The sequence below is a fragment of the Tenrec ecaudatus genome, chromosome 1 (genome assembly GCF_050624435.1).
Source record: "Tenrec ecaudatus isolate mTenEca1 chromosome 1, mTenEca1.hap1, whole genome shotgun sequence".
NCBI lineage: Eukaryota > Metazoa > Chordata > Mammalia > Afrosoricida > Tenrecidae > Tenrec > Tenrec ecaudatus.
In genome coordinates, this window is record NC_134530.1 from 62,540,619 (window position 1) to 62,554,034 (window position 13,416).

A 13,416-nucleotide genomic window follows, 5' to 3' on the forward strand; every position below is an offset into this window, starting at 1 on the left:
CGGAGTCCATCCTAAGGATGATGTGGGGCAGGTAACATTTCGTATCATGAGTCAGAGGCTGACTTAACAGCCCCAACACCTCCCCCCATCCCCATCCCCACCCCCACCCCCACTGATTTTTAAGTATCCAGGCTGTGGTCTACCGATCATCAGTTGTGATGCAGCCAGGGGCCCCGCAGTGGTGGGGTGGCCTGACCAAGGCCTGGAGCCAGGTGGCCTCCGTTTAGCTCCTTGGTTCTTCCCTGGATGGAGGTCTGGTGGCATCATGGTCATGCATTGGGTGCTAACCAAAAGGTGAGCAGTTCCAAACCACCAGCCGCTATGCGGGAGAAAGACGAGGCTTCTCCTGTAAGGAGCTACAGTCTTGGACTCACAGGGGCAGTTCTTCCCTGCCCTAGAGGGTTGCTGTGAATTGGCATCGACTCGCTGGCAGTGAGTTGGAGAGTTTGGGGCTTTTGTCGTTACTAGCTGGGTGATGGTGAGCATGTTACTACTCTCTCTGCACTGCTGTTGCCCCCCCCCGCCCCCCATCTCTAAGATCACAGCACTACCTTAGAGCATTGTTGTGAGAGAAAACAGGTGAAGGGTAGAAATCTGTGGCCCTTTCCCGGGGGGAGGGGGGGCAGGCGACACAGGCAGGAGGGAGACTGAGCATTGCAGATGAGTGTCAGGGCTCCAGGGCTCCGCCACTTCCTTGCTGTGTAACCTTTTGCAGATCACATGGCCTCTTGGTCCCTCTCTGCCTATCCGGAAAATGGGATGATTGAACTAACTGGCAGGGCCGGCCACAGGAGCCGGCACAAAGCAGAGACATGACAATGTCCCAGGTTGTCTTTTGAAACATGGCGGGTTCTTCCCATGCTTGGCCCTCCTTCTCTTGCCACTCCGAAGGCAACTCCACCCCACGGGTCTCATGTAAAGGTACCTGGGCGGGAGAAATATGGGGCTTTCTGCTCCCATAAAAAACTAGTCTCGGCCACTGCAAGGGGGATGTTCTACCCTGTTCTGTGGGGTCCATGAGTTTGGGGTTTTGGGTAGGGGAAAGGGTGCACGAAGGATTCCAGGTGGTGCAGCTGATTAAGTACTGGGAAGCTAACAAGATCAGTGGTTCCATCCTCCCCTCCTCCTTGCTCCCCACAAGCTGCTCTGCAGGAAAAGGATGGAGCTGGGTCCTGTAAAGATTCATCGTCTCAGAAACCCTGAGGAGCCAGTTTTCTCCGTCCTCTAGGGGCCGCTATTGGAATCGACTCGATGGCTATGGGCTTGGTGGCACATGGGGTTTCCACTGGACTACTAACATCAACGTTGACCCTTTGAACCTACCCAGGGGCGCCGCAGAAGAAAGACCCGGTGATCAGCTTCTGGGCAGGTGCCCTTGGGGAACCCCTGTGGAAAACACAGGGCCAGCGGGAGCTGGACGCAACCCCAAGGCAAGCATGGCCTTGCCTCCTTTAATCTGCACAATGATGTGAGGAGGGTCCTCTGAATTGGGAAACTGAGGCTCAAGGGGTAAGTGATTTTCTCAAGGTCATACAGTGATGGGTAAAGGAGCCAGGTCTTGGGCCCTGAGCCGTGGAGAGAGGAGGGAGAGGGACAGAAGGGTGCTCACATCTCTGTCTCCCTGCCTTATGCCCCCTGTTTGTATATCAGGCAAGTGGTCCTTCATCAAAGCCTTGCAGGCCCCCAAGTGACAGGGGAGGAGGCAGAGCCGAGGGGCCTGCAGTGTTCTTCCTATAGTGCCCCCTCCACCCAGTCTGATCCCAGCTGCCCAATTATGGACAACGTCGACCACATAAGCATTTCTCAAAGGGACTCCCGCTTTCAGCCGACTCATCTTTCCCACCTGACTTCCCGCTGCTTCCCAAAGGATGGGATGTGACTGTCAGATGATTGGTGCCTTCCTCCCTGGATGGGACACGGGTTTCCAGAATCCCCCGAGGGGCTAACCTCTAATTTCAATATGTTAATGTGTGGAATCTAATGGCATATTTATTGCTTATGGAGATGCTAGTTATTTACATGGGAAACTGATTTATCTATTAGATAATTAGTAAACTTCAATAATTGCAAAATCCTTTTAGCAATCAGTTGACATTTAATTAACATACAATAACTGTCTTATTAAATCTACATTAAATGCCTATTGGAGTTAATTAAAACTCATACCTATGACTCCACATTCTTTGGGAATCCTCATTAAAGCCCACCAGTAAGAATGCAGATGGGGAAATTCCCTGGAAAGCAGCGGGTAATAGGCTTGTGTGAATGGTACTCAGACGTATCATTTATTCAGTGCCAGCCGCATGCTGGAAACAACTGTCCGTACACCTGAAATCAATCTTGCCTTCAAGGAGATTCTCATCTAGCAGGAGGATTAATTGGTCTCCCAGCTGTTGCTCTGCGAAGGTGATCATTCAGTGAAGGACAGGTAGGTACTGGGAAAACTCCCGAGGGGGAGGATTCTACCTTTTTGTGGAGGTGAGGATGATCGCCGGAGCCTCATTCTGAAGGTGAAGTAGTCAGCTCTCTGGGATACAAATGGCTAGCGTGCTTGCCTGTTAACTTAGGTTGGAGATTTAAGTTCATCAGAAGCAAGGCCTGGAGATCTACTTCTGAAAAACCAGCCACTGAAGACCCCATGGGACACAGCTCCACTCTGACACACGTGGGGTCAGCGGGAGTTGGGACGACTCTAGGACAACTCGCCTGGCCTGATCTGGGGAAAAGAGGGTGAGGAGGTTGCTCCAGGCCGAGGACACAGCGTCTGCAGAGGGAGGGAGCGTGAGGGACCAAAGAGTAGGCGGACTAACAGCAGAGAACAAAAGGCACGTGGCTCCTTGGAGGTGAGGCAGCTGAGGTGGGATTGGGTTGGGTTTGAGGAAAGTCATGCTGGTGGCGGAGAACATGGAGGGTGGAGAAGGGCCAGAATGGAGACACATCAATCAGCCAGGAGGCTACTGCAGTGCTCTAGGAGAGAGAAGCTGCCTGCTTGGACAGGATGATAATCGTATGGGTGGAAAGACGTCTGAAGACTTAAGAACTGGTTCACCGCTAACCCTCCAAAGGAGCTGGTTGGTATTTGGAAGGGAGGCATCAAGGCAACCTTGAGGGTTTCTGGCTTTAGGAATAGACTTACTGGTGCCATCCACTGGGAATACGAACCCTGGAAGAGGTCCTGATTTGCAGGTAGCGAGAGCAAAATAGACAGGTCTTTGGCTACGAAAAGAAACCTGGTCTGAAAGAACACTGGTGTTCAGGCCCGTCTCCCGAGGTGGATTTGCCTGGTCTGGGTCATGGTGATGGGAATGCGTAGGCAGGTTTGAGCACTGCTGGCCCCAGGAGGAAGAATCCACACACACTGGTGGAAAGAGCTCAAGGAGGTGGATTGACACATGACTGAGCACTGGGCTCCGATGTAGCGACGCTGGTGAGGATGGTGCAGGGCAGGGCAGTGTTTCCTTCTGTTGTGCAGAAGGTTGCTATGGGTCAGAACGGACTTACGGCACCCACAACAGCAGCAGCATTGCTTCAGTCTGGGCCTCTGCCGCTGCTTTCGCTCACCACCCACAGAGCCCATCCATCTGCCTGGTGGCCAGAGATACAAGGTCTTGTTCTTCTTGACACCGTAAGCGATCATCATGCTGCTCATTGTCCCTGGGTGGACACTGTGCTCCGGGTACTGTGCTCAGCGCTTTGTCTCCTTTGGTCTTCACAACACAATATGGAGCTGGGGGTTGTCTCCATTGTATGGACCAGGATGCTTGTCCCCAGACACCGCTGCTATTAAGTGAACACTGGAATTTGAACCCAAATCCATTGGATCACCGTCAATTACAATAGCCACTGTCAACCAGGGAGGGACTGTTGGCCACCCCTCCCTCATAGGCTGTAATTGGACAAGGCAGAGAAAGATTGGCGAGTGTACACTGGTGCAAGGAGAGGCCTGGGTTCTCTTCAGGAGGCTGGTGCTCGTTGCCCGTCTGCCTGAGGATGTCTCCCTGCCCAATGAGCTGCCTGTAGCTTTGGAGGTAAAAAGGAAAAATTGCTAAGAGAGGTGGAAGACAGAAATAACATGTACCTAGTCAGTCAGGATATGACCGCAAAGGACTCCAGACTCAAAACCGTGTCATCAAACCCATCTATAAGCTAGAATTTCTCAAAAACATAACCAGAATTAAATGCTGTTTTCTGAGGGTGGGGGTGGGGGAGGGTTCTGTTGTCAGTGAGTTCAGAAACGGCAGGGCTGTTAGTTAGTCCCTGGGAGGTACAAGCTTCAGTCCCTGGGAGGTACAAGCTGTTAATAGAACCTCCCCCCAAAGTTGGAGGGTTGAGTACACCCAGAGGCAGCCCCGGGGAATGAGCTGATGATCTACTGCTGAAGAACCGGCCATCAGAAACCCTGCTGGAGCATCGTTGTGTTTTGACACTGGGGTCTCCAGACATTGGGATGGACCTGGTGAAGCTCAGGAAGAGTTGAGAGCATGTGGGCTCCCATCTTGTCCAGGAGCTGCCAAAAGAACAAACACACCCCACACAAACGTGTGGCCAGAGAGCTCCTTAGAGGCAAAGAGGAGAAGACTTCGTCTCACATACTTTGGACATGTTGTCAGGGGAGCCCAGTCCCTGGGAAAGGGCATCCTGCTCGGTATAACAGAAGGCAGTGACAAGGGGGAAGACCTTCAACAAGATGGATTATTTGAAGTGTGAAGTGGTTGCAATAAGGTGCTGGGAAAGATGGCTCAGGACCTGGCAGACTGTACCTAGGTTTGCTACAAGTTGGAAGGAACTCAATGGCACCTAACCACCACCACAACAACAACACCATCACCACTACCACCACCACCACCACCACCACCACCATCACCACACCTACCACGACCATCACCACCACGACCATCACCACCACCACCACCACCACCGCCACCACCACCGCCATCACCACCGCCATCACCACCGCCATCACCACCACCACCACCACCACCACCACCACCACCACCACCACCACCACCACCATCACCACCATCACCATCACCACCACCACCACGACCATCACCACCATCACCATCACCATCACCATCACCTAACACCATCACCACCACCAACCACCACCAACCACTACCACCACCATCACCATCACCACCACCACCACCACCACCACCATCACCACAACCACCACCACCACCACCACCACCATCACTACCACCACCACCACCACCACCACCACCTCCACCACCATCACCACCGCCATCACCACCGCCATCACCACCATCACCACCACCACCACCGCCACCACCACCATCACCGCCATCACCACCACCACCACCACCACCGCCATCACCACCGCCATCACCACCGCCATCACCACCACCACCACCACCACCACCACCACCACCATCACCACCATCACCACCACCGCCATCACCACCACCATCACCACCACCATCACCACCACCACCACCACTGCCGCCACCATCACCAGCACCACCAGCACCACCACCACCACCACCACATCTAACTAAAGAGTGTTTCTCGCCCCTCATCTCCCTTTACCTTCTCCTCCTTGTTTCCCCATTTTCTCCCCTTTTCTCTTCCGCCCCATTGAACATCTACTTCAGTGTTTCTCAGTGTGGGCTCCCCTGTCTTCTCTGGGAATCCACTTAGAAAAGCCAATGCCTGCTCCCCACCCCAATGCAGAGATCCCACCCAGGAGCATGTCTCAGGCCACATCGGCTGATTGTCGTGCCCAGGACGCTTTTCCAAGTGCTCTTCTGGAAGGACGAATGTTCTGAGAGGCAACCTCGGGGACTGTTGAGGATGGAATAAATATGTCTTCAACGTCCATGAGCTGCTATTTTAAAATTGATACCGATGCTGTCATAAACAACATACAAATTTCCTTGAATTGTTGCCAAATCCACAGTTGTTTTTATTAAACATTAGTGTTTTCCATCAGCAGGGGCAAACGTCCAACCACACCCCCAGGATGGGAGTCGGAGGAACGTTTCAAAATGAACCAGGGGTAAGCATGCCAACAGGTGGGTACAGGTGCAGCGCCTGGGAGTGGGGAGGCCCTGGGTGCCTGCGTAGTGCAGCTGGGAGGCTGCCGGATACCTGGAGCCCTGGGAGAGGCTGCCAGAGAGGGGTCTCTGCCCACCGTCTGCTTTGGTGGCAAGAGCCTTCTTACACCTGCTTGCATTTTGTTTGGAAGCAGGGTTTGGCTGTTAAAAAAAAAAAAAAAAAAGTTGCCGGAATAAGCAGAACAGAGTGAGAAGAAAATTTCCCATGTGAAGGACGTAACCAATCTCACAGGGCGACTTGAGTAGAAATTGTTAAAGGGGAACCTGACCAGGGGACGTAAACAGGTGTACTTCACGAAGAACTTACGGAAAGATTGTTTACAGAAAACAAAGCAAAACAAAAGTTTGTTGACCCCCACCACGATGCTATTCCTTCCTTTGTCAGAGGAGGGGTCTGTGACCCCAAGAGGGACAGGGGCACGGTCACTGGGTGGACCAGAGGCAGCGCGGGAATGATACCGGCCCAGACCCCGGTGCTTCGCGTGTGAGGCCGTTAGGATGCAGTCCACGCCCGGACATCCAAAGTCAGCTGTGAGGCGGAGCAGGGAGGCAGGCCTGGGGGAGCGGAGTCTTCCCCCTCGGGCTGACCTCCCTCCCTGGCCTCACCGTCCGCTCCGAGCACCTAAGCATATGTATGAAGCGGACATCAAACGCCTGCCTCGGACTTGACAGAACTGCTGAACTAAGAGCCACGCGATGTCCTCTGCTGAAGGACACCACCTTGTCAAGATAAAGCTCAGAGAGAGAGAGAGAGAGAGAGAGAGAGAGAGAGAGAGAGAGAGAGAGAGAGAGAGAGAGAGAGAGAGAGAGAGAGCTGCTAAGGAAGTTGGGCTTCCAGGGCGGAATCATGTATATTCATGTGGGCGCAGGAGCCGGCCCACTGCCCCACCCCCACTCCCTGCCAGTCTGCTGACCAGCCTGGGCCCCCGCAGTGCACTTGGCTTGGCACTGGAGCTGGTTTGGAGTGGAGGGGACCTGGGTCTCCCACTGCCCACTCCTCTTGGGACAGGCCCTGTGGGTGCTCACATGTTGCTTTCATTGCATTCAGGGCCAAGTCCCCGCTGAGGGCTGACCCTGCTCTCCCATCGCCCGCACCCTCAGCGACCCCTCCATGGCTTCTGCCTTCTGGCCACACAGAGCAGCGTTCTCGTCCTGCCCTTACCACCAGCCCTTCACACAACTCTACTGGGCTCAGCCTGGCATGCTCTGCTGGGTGAGCTCCCATTTAAGATCCACACTCAGTGTCACCCCTCTTTGCCTGTCCCACAAGCTCACCACTCCCTCCTCCGGACAACCAGATGCCCTGGCATCCTGACACGCTGGCATAGTCTTGGTCTTGCACACGCAGTGACTCGTTGATGTGTCTCTTTCCTCCTCTCTACTGAGAGCTCCTTGAGGTCAAGGCCGTGTCCTCCGAGCCCCGTCCAATGCTTGGCCCAGAGTAGGGACCAGTGCACATGAACTGATATTCTTTCTGGCAACTATTCTTGCCTGACAAAATGTCATCCCGAACTTGTGCGCTGCTGTCAACTCAGCTCATAGCAGTCTGGGATAAAACATGACCCGGTCCTAGGCATCCCCCATGAACAGTGGCAGACTGGACTCTTGGGCCATATAAGGTTTCTGTGGATTGCGGTTCAGCAGATCACCAGGTCTTTCTTCCTAGTCTGTCTTAGTCCGTCAACTCCATTGACACATGGTAGCTGAATATTGGTTGAGAATCGAAACTTCGGCCAATCTTCTACCATTGCCTCCCCCAGCCCCCACCCCTGGTGGTGCAGGGTGCAACAGATGGGCAAGCTCAGCAGCAGACTAAACCTGGGAGGTTGGAGTCCACCCAGAAGTGGCTCAGAAGAAAGGCCTGGTGAATCACTTAAAAAAAATCAACCATTGGAAACCCATGTGGCCGTCCCCAGATTTAGCACTGGAAACGATGGCTCTGTGGGTTAGGGGTTAGACAGGATGCTCCCTGCAGAGATGGCTTATCTCTGCTCCAAATTGCAGGGCCCTCTGCTGGAGAACTCCACGGCTGGGGGTGACTCAGACTGAGGATTGCAACCAGCCCCGTGGCTGGGGTCATATGAAGACCAGGCTTGCAGACACTGCCTACTGGTGCCTTTCTAAGGGGCTTGGCTTTCTCACAGCAGCGATGGTCCACACGGCAGCTCAAGGCTCCAGCTCCAAGAGCAAATGCAGCATCTACTGCGACTCAAGCCGGAAGTTGCACAGAGTCACTGAGATTCATTGGGAGGGGCTTGGACTCCACCCCTCGGAGAAGAGCATGTGGGACGCGAGAGATGGCTGTGCCATCTAACGAGGCCAAGTGCAATGGAGTTCAAGGGAGCCCTTGCAATCACCCCTACGGAACGGGTTGGAGTTGGTTGCCACCAAGGGCAAAGCCAGTTTGGCTTTCTTGTTCTCGTGCATTTTACGCACACCCGTTTGGGGTCCGTTGTCTTTCGGGCCATGCTGATGGAGTGTACGATGACCGCACTTACTGTCAGCTCTCTGTGTGGCCCTGGGCGCGTCAATTCCGTTACCCCTTCACTTCTCTGTCTGTATGCCGAGGATGGGAGGAGTACCTTCCTCGTGACAATAGCAGTTCCCGTCAGGTGAACTCTTCCCGGGAACGCGTTCCACTCAGGGCTGGGAGCACTGGCAGCGCCCACAATTTCAGAGTTCTTTGTGGGTTCACCTTGGAGATCCATCTGTTTGTTTAATCAGCAACCATTCATGCAGGGCCTTCGGGGATGGGGCCCCCAGCAGGCTGAGGAACTTATCTATCACTGGTAACCAATAGTTGAGATTTCCTCCTTTGGTGTTCAGTCATTCCCAAGCCCAGCTATGCATCCACTCTGGGGAAGGTAGAGGCTCCTGGCAGAGGGGGCTGCTCTCCAGTGGATGTGGTGCCGCACACACCGGGCAGAATTCTAATAGCATTGTCTGTTTCATTTCGCCCATTACGACACCATTATATTTTAAAGCTTGTCTTTCTAACTCTCCTATTTTTCTTCCAGACGGCACTCCTGCTAGATGGCTCCAGTTTCCCTAACCATTAGGAAGGGATTATGGTTACTGGAGATGCATCTATCATTTCATGAGCCTCTTTCAAGGAAGGAAATAACAGGTTGTTCCAAGTGCTACGCGACAGCTCACAGAGCCCGAAGAGCAGGCGTCCTGTTCCCAGGGGATCAGCCAGGCGGTGTTTATCTTTGACACAATAAGCAAAAGATCAGAAATGATTACAACAAATGGCAGCGTAAACAATCTATCCCCAGCAAAGGGCGCCTGCCCAAATGCTGGAAATTGGACCCACACGCAGCTGCCAATCCCAGGCTGTGGCCCTGACAGCTTCATCGCACCCTGGAGGCGGTGCTAAGGGCAGCAGGACAGCAGGGGGCACCCCCACACCTGCCCCCCCAAGGCCAGTTCACTCTAACCCTGCCCTAAATAGGCCTGGACCAAGGGAAGCCAAACTCTTCAGGAGACCCCTACCCCTAGGATCAAGTCCAGCCTTCTCACCCTGCCTCCCAAGGCCCTTCCTGATTGCTTAGGTTGGGTCTGTTTTATCCACTCCTTTATCTCGGTTGCTTAGAACAATGTCTGGTAGCCACAGGAATCCCATAGGTACTTGTTGTTGGAGGAAATGAATGCCCACTTGAACAGTCTGGCCCTGAACCTGACGGCCTCGCCAAGTCCACTGCTTGCTGTCCTCTCCCTACAGTCTCTGTTCCTCCAACCATTTGCCGTCAACACGGTCACTCCTTGGGGGTCAGTTGAGCTGTGCTCCATTAGTTTCCTGGGCTGAGTTCTCAGAAGTAGATCTCCAGGTCTTGCTTCCAGAATGCTTCTGGGTGAACTCAGCCACCAGCCTTTTGATTAACAGCTGATTGTTTCCACCTTTGACATCATGCCCCGCTGGGGCCCTGACCCGGAACGCCCATCCACACTCCAGACCTGATGGATTTCTTTCATTTCCTAAAATACCCACCCTGTGCCATCAAGGCAATTCTGACCCAAATAGCGACCATCTGAAACAGAGCAGAACTGCTCCCAAGGGTCTCGGAGCCTGGGAAGCTTTACAGGTGTAGACACCCAGCTTGTCCTGCGGAGGGGCTGGGCTAGAAGCACCCAGCTGTGGGTTAGCAGCCTCCAGGGCCCTTTCCCAGAACACCACGGGCCTCTGTTCCCTTCCAGGTCTCTTGTGCTCACTGCTTCCTCTGCCCAGACCGCCCACCTGCACCCCTGCCTGGTGAACTCCATGCTCCCTTCAGGTCACAGCTCAGATGCACCTTCTTCAGGAAGCTTTCCAGATTTACACCTCCCAGTCCCACCCCACCCTAAGGGCAGGGGAAGTCTTCCCCTGTGTCCTCCCTCAGGACCCCGCCTTTCTCTAGCACAGTCATTTCCGCAGTCTTATGTTCAGCTTCCCCAGGAGGGTAAGCATTACCAGGGCACTGCCATTTGTCTTGTTCTCTGCCGAGATAGTCACACGACCGAGCGCCCTGTCACGCTCCTCTTCCACAGCGCACAGACCTGTTGCTGGGCAGAAGCTTCCCCGCCGGGACTGCGTGTCTCAGCCTCGCTTGCATTCATGTGACTGCTAGGTGGAAGCACCTTGGGTTCCCGATTCAGCACTTGGCGCTCCCAGCTACCCAAGAGAGAAGACCACAGGGGCATCTGCTCCGGACTTCGCATGAGGGCTTGGTGAACTTGGGGGATGCTTGTTCCAGCAGCTCACGTTCATCGGCTAATAGGCTGCATCCTCTCCATCACGATTTATTGAAAGAAGGGTTTCCTGGCCACATAGAACGAAGGCCGTGTCTCTTGTCTCAGCTGCCAGTAAGGTGCTCGGTTCTTCAGAGGAAACTAGGCCACGTTGGGGTGAGCCCTCACTTCATCTGGAGACTAGCACCGCGCCCGGCAGCCACCAGCCCAGGACGCCCGCATCATGGCCTCCGTCTCCGAGCTCGCCTGCATCTACCCGGCCTTCATCCTGCACAACGATGAGGTGACCGTCACGGAGGCCAAGATCAACGCCCTCATTATGGAGCCCTCTGGTCCAGCCTGTTCGCCAAGGCCCTGGCCAGCGGCAACATTGGAGCCTCATCTGTAATGTAGGGGCTGTGGCCCTGCCCCAGCTGCTGGTGCCGCACGAGCCAGAGGACCTGCACCCCCCACCGCTGCTGCCCCAGCCGAGGAGAAGAAAGTGGAAGAGTCTGAAGACTCTGATGATGACATGGGCTTTGGTCTTTTTGACTAAACCCTCTTTTGTAATGTGTTCAACAAACCAAACTGAACTCTAAAAAATAAGACCGTGCGTGTGTATCAACCAGGCTCAGTACTTTGTGGAAGCCTGTGCTGTTGCAATGAAGAATAGTTTGGCAATCAGTTCACGTCATCCTCAAAGACAGCGATTCGTTAGATTAAATGGACCGGACTGAGTAGTACCACTGGGAAGCATGACTCTTTGCTCTTGGACAGAAATAGCACCATTCAATACAAAGTACCTTAACTGAAATAGACAATGGATAGCCTCTAACATAGCACATTAAATAGGGTATTACTCCTTCCCTCGATCCTTGTCCTATTCATACGTCCTGTAGGTGTCATCTCTAGCTCTCCCAATCGTCCCTCTCTCCATCCACACTGTTTGGCCATGATTCAGTCCTTATCAACTTAAACAACTACTCATGAGGCTCTGGCTTGGTCTCTTCACCTCATGTTCGTGTGTGGCCAACCCTGCTGTGTTTCACTTGTGTTGGCCATCTTCCACATTACAGCCACGCAGTAGTTCAGGTCCCTCGGCCATTAACTCCTGCACCTCTCTCCCATAGTCCCCTCATCCTCCTGATAGCTCAGAGAATACACACCACTTGTTGTCCCTTTTGCATTCTGGCATTTTTGCATCTAAGACTTTGATCATCCCTCCTCTCCCCCTCACACACACATCAATGCATCAAAAGCTTAAAAGCTTCATAGAAATACCACCTTTTCCAGGAAGCCTTCCTGGATTGTCCTCTGAAATCTCACATCTCTGTATCCCTTAGCCTAGATGTTCTGAAAAGCACAGCGTGAAGGAAAGATGCCTGTGTTTCCAGCTTATTTGGAAAGTGTCACCAGAGCAAGTGGGAGGACCACGAGAGAGCAATGAGAATGGTGGCAAAATTAATACCAAGACGGGCTATGGAACTGACCATCATTTGAGGCCTTGAAAAATGAGAATGAGCAGTGGCCCGGAGTTAACGGTCTCTCCTCCCAGCACAGGTGCATTCCCAGCAGGTTCTCGGATACCTCTAGCTATGGCTTCAGGAGGTGAGAGACCCCCACACTTACTGAAGCTGGAGAGAGTCTTCCTTCACCCCTGATGCCACACTGCGTGTTCGACTGTCCAGCGTCTCAGAGAGCTTGTGCAGCAAACACAGTAAGTATGGCGAAAGGGTACAACCTTGCTGTGCACTTTTTCGCATTTCAAACTCTTCCCAAATTTAAACTAGCATCAACAATCCGAGGCTTCCTTGAAGGCAGAAATTGAGTTACATCCCCAGTAGCCAGAATACCCCCCCACCACAGGTTTGTGGTTCGGTGCAGTGGAATCCATTACTCCAGGGGGCCGAATGGGTAACAAAATGGGATGTGTCTCCCCCCTGTACCGTCTTCAAGTTTGAGCCCATGGTTGCGGCTATTGGTCAATCCCTCGCATGGAGGGCTTCCTTTTTCTTGCTGTCTCGCGTATCAAAGATGAAGTCCTTTCTTCAGCATTGGTCCTTCCTGATGATGTGCCCAAAGTCCGTTGAGCCAAAGTCTTGCCATCCTTGCTTCTATAGAACATGCTGGTCGCATTCGTTCTAAGAGTTTGTTTGTTCTTCTGGGCTCAAGTAGGCTTAATAAATGAATGGAAAGATTCAAGGTGACTTTCTCCCTGTAGAGGAAAGTAACAAATTTAAAAGAAATCATTCTTCAATGTGAACTATAATTTTTTTTTAAAAAGGAAGGGGCAGGGATACAGAAGAACTAAACCCAGAGAAAACCCTGAACAAAACAACACCATCGATAGCAAATATTTACATGGTGCTTATTACATGCTAAGTGGTTTAAAAGCAGTAAAGAAATGTGTGGTGACTATACCCATTTTTCGGATGGAGAAATTGAGGCAGAGAGGTTAACCAACTTGCCCAAGGTTTCCATGGTCAAGAGCAGCAGGCTGGGATTTGGACCTTGCCAGTGGTCTACCCCGGAATCATAGCATGCACCTGTCACATACCCTGGCAGGAAACACTCAGGCCAGGGTAGCTAAGGTTTCTGGTAATGTAAGTCTGCAAATGGTGGAGAGATCAAA

At 52.9% G+C, this 13,416-nt stretch overlaps 1 pseudogene; it reads left to right on the top strand.

Annotated features, from left to right (window-relative positions):
• Positions 1–11,028: 11,028 nt before the first annotated feature.
• On the top strand, positions 11,029–11,340 carry LOC142434551 (large ribosomal subunit protein P1 pseudogene; annotated as a pseudogene).
• The last annotated feature ends 2,076 nt before the right edge of the window (positions 11,341–13,416 follow it).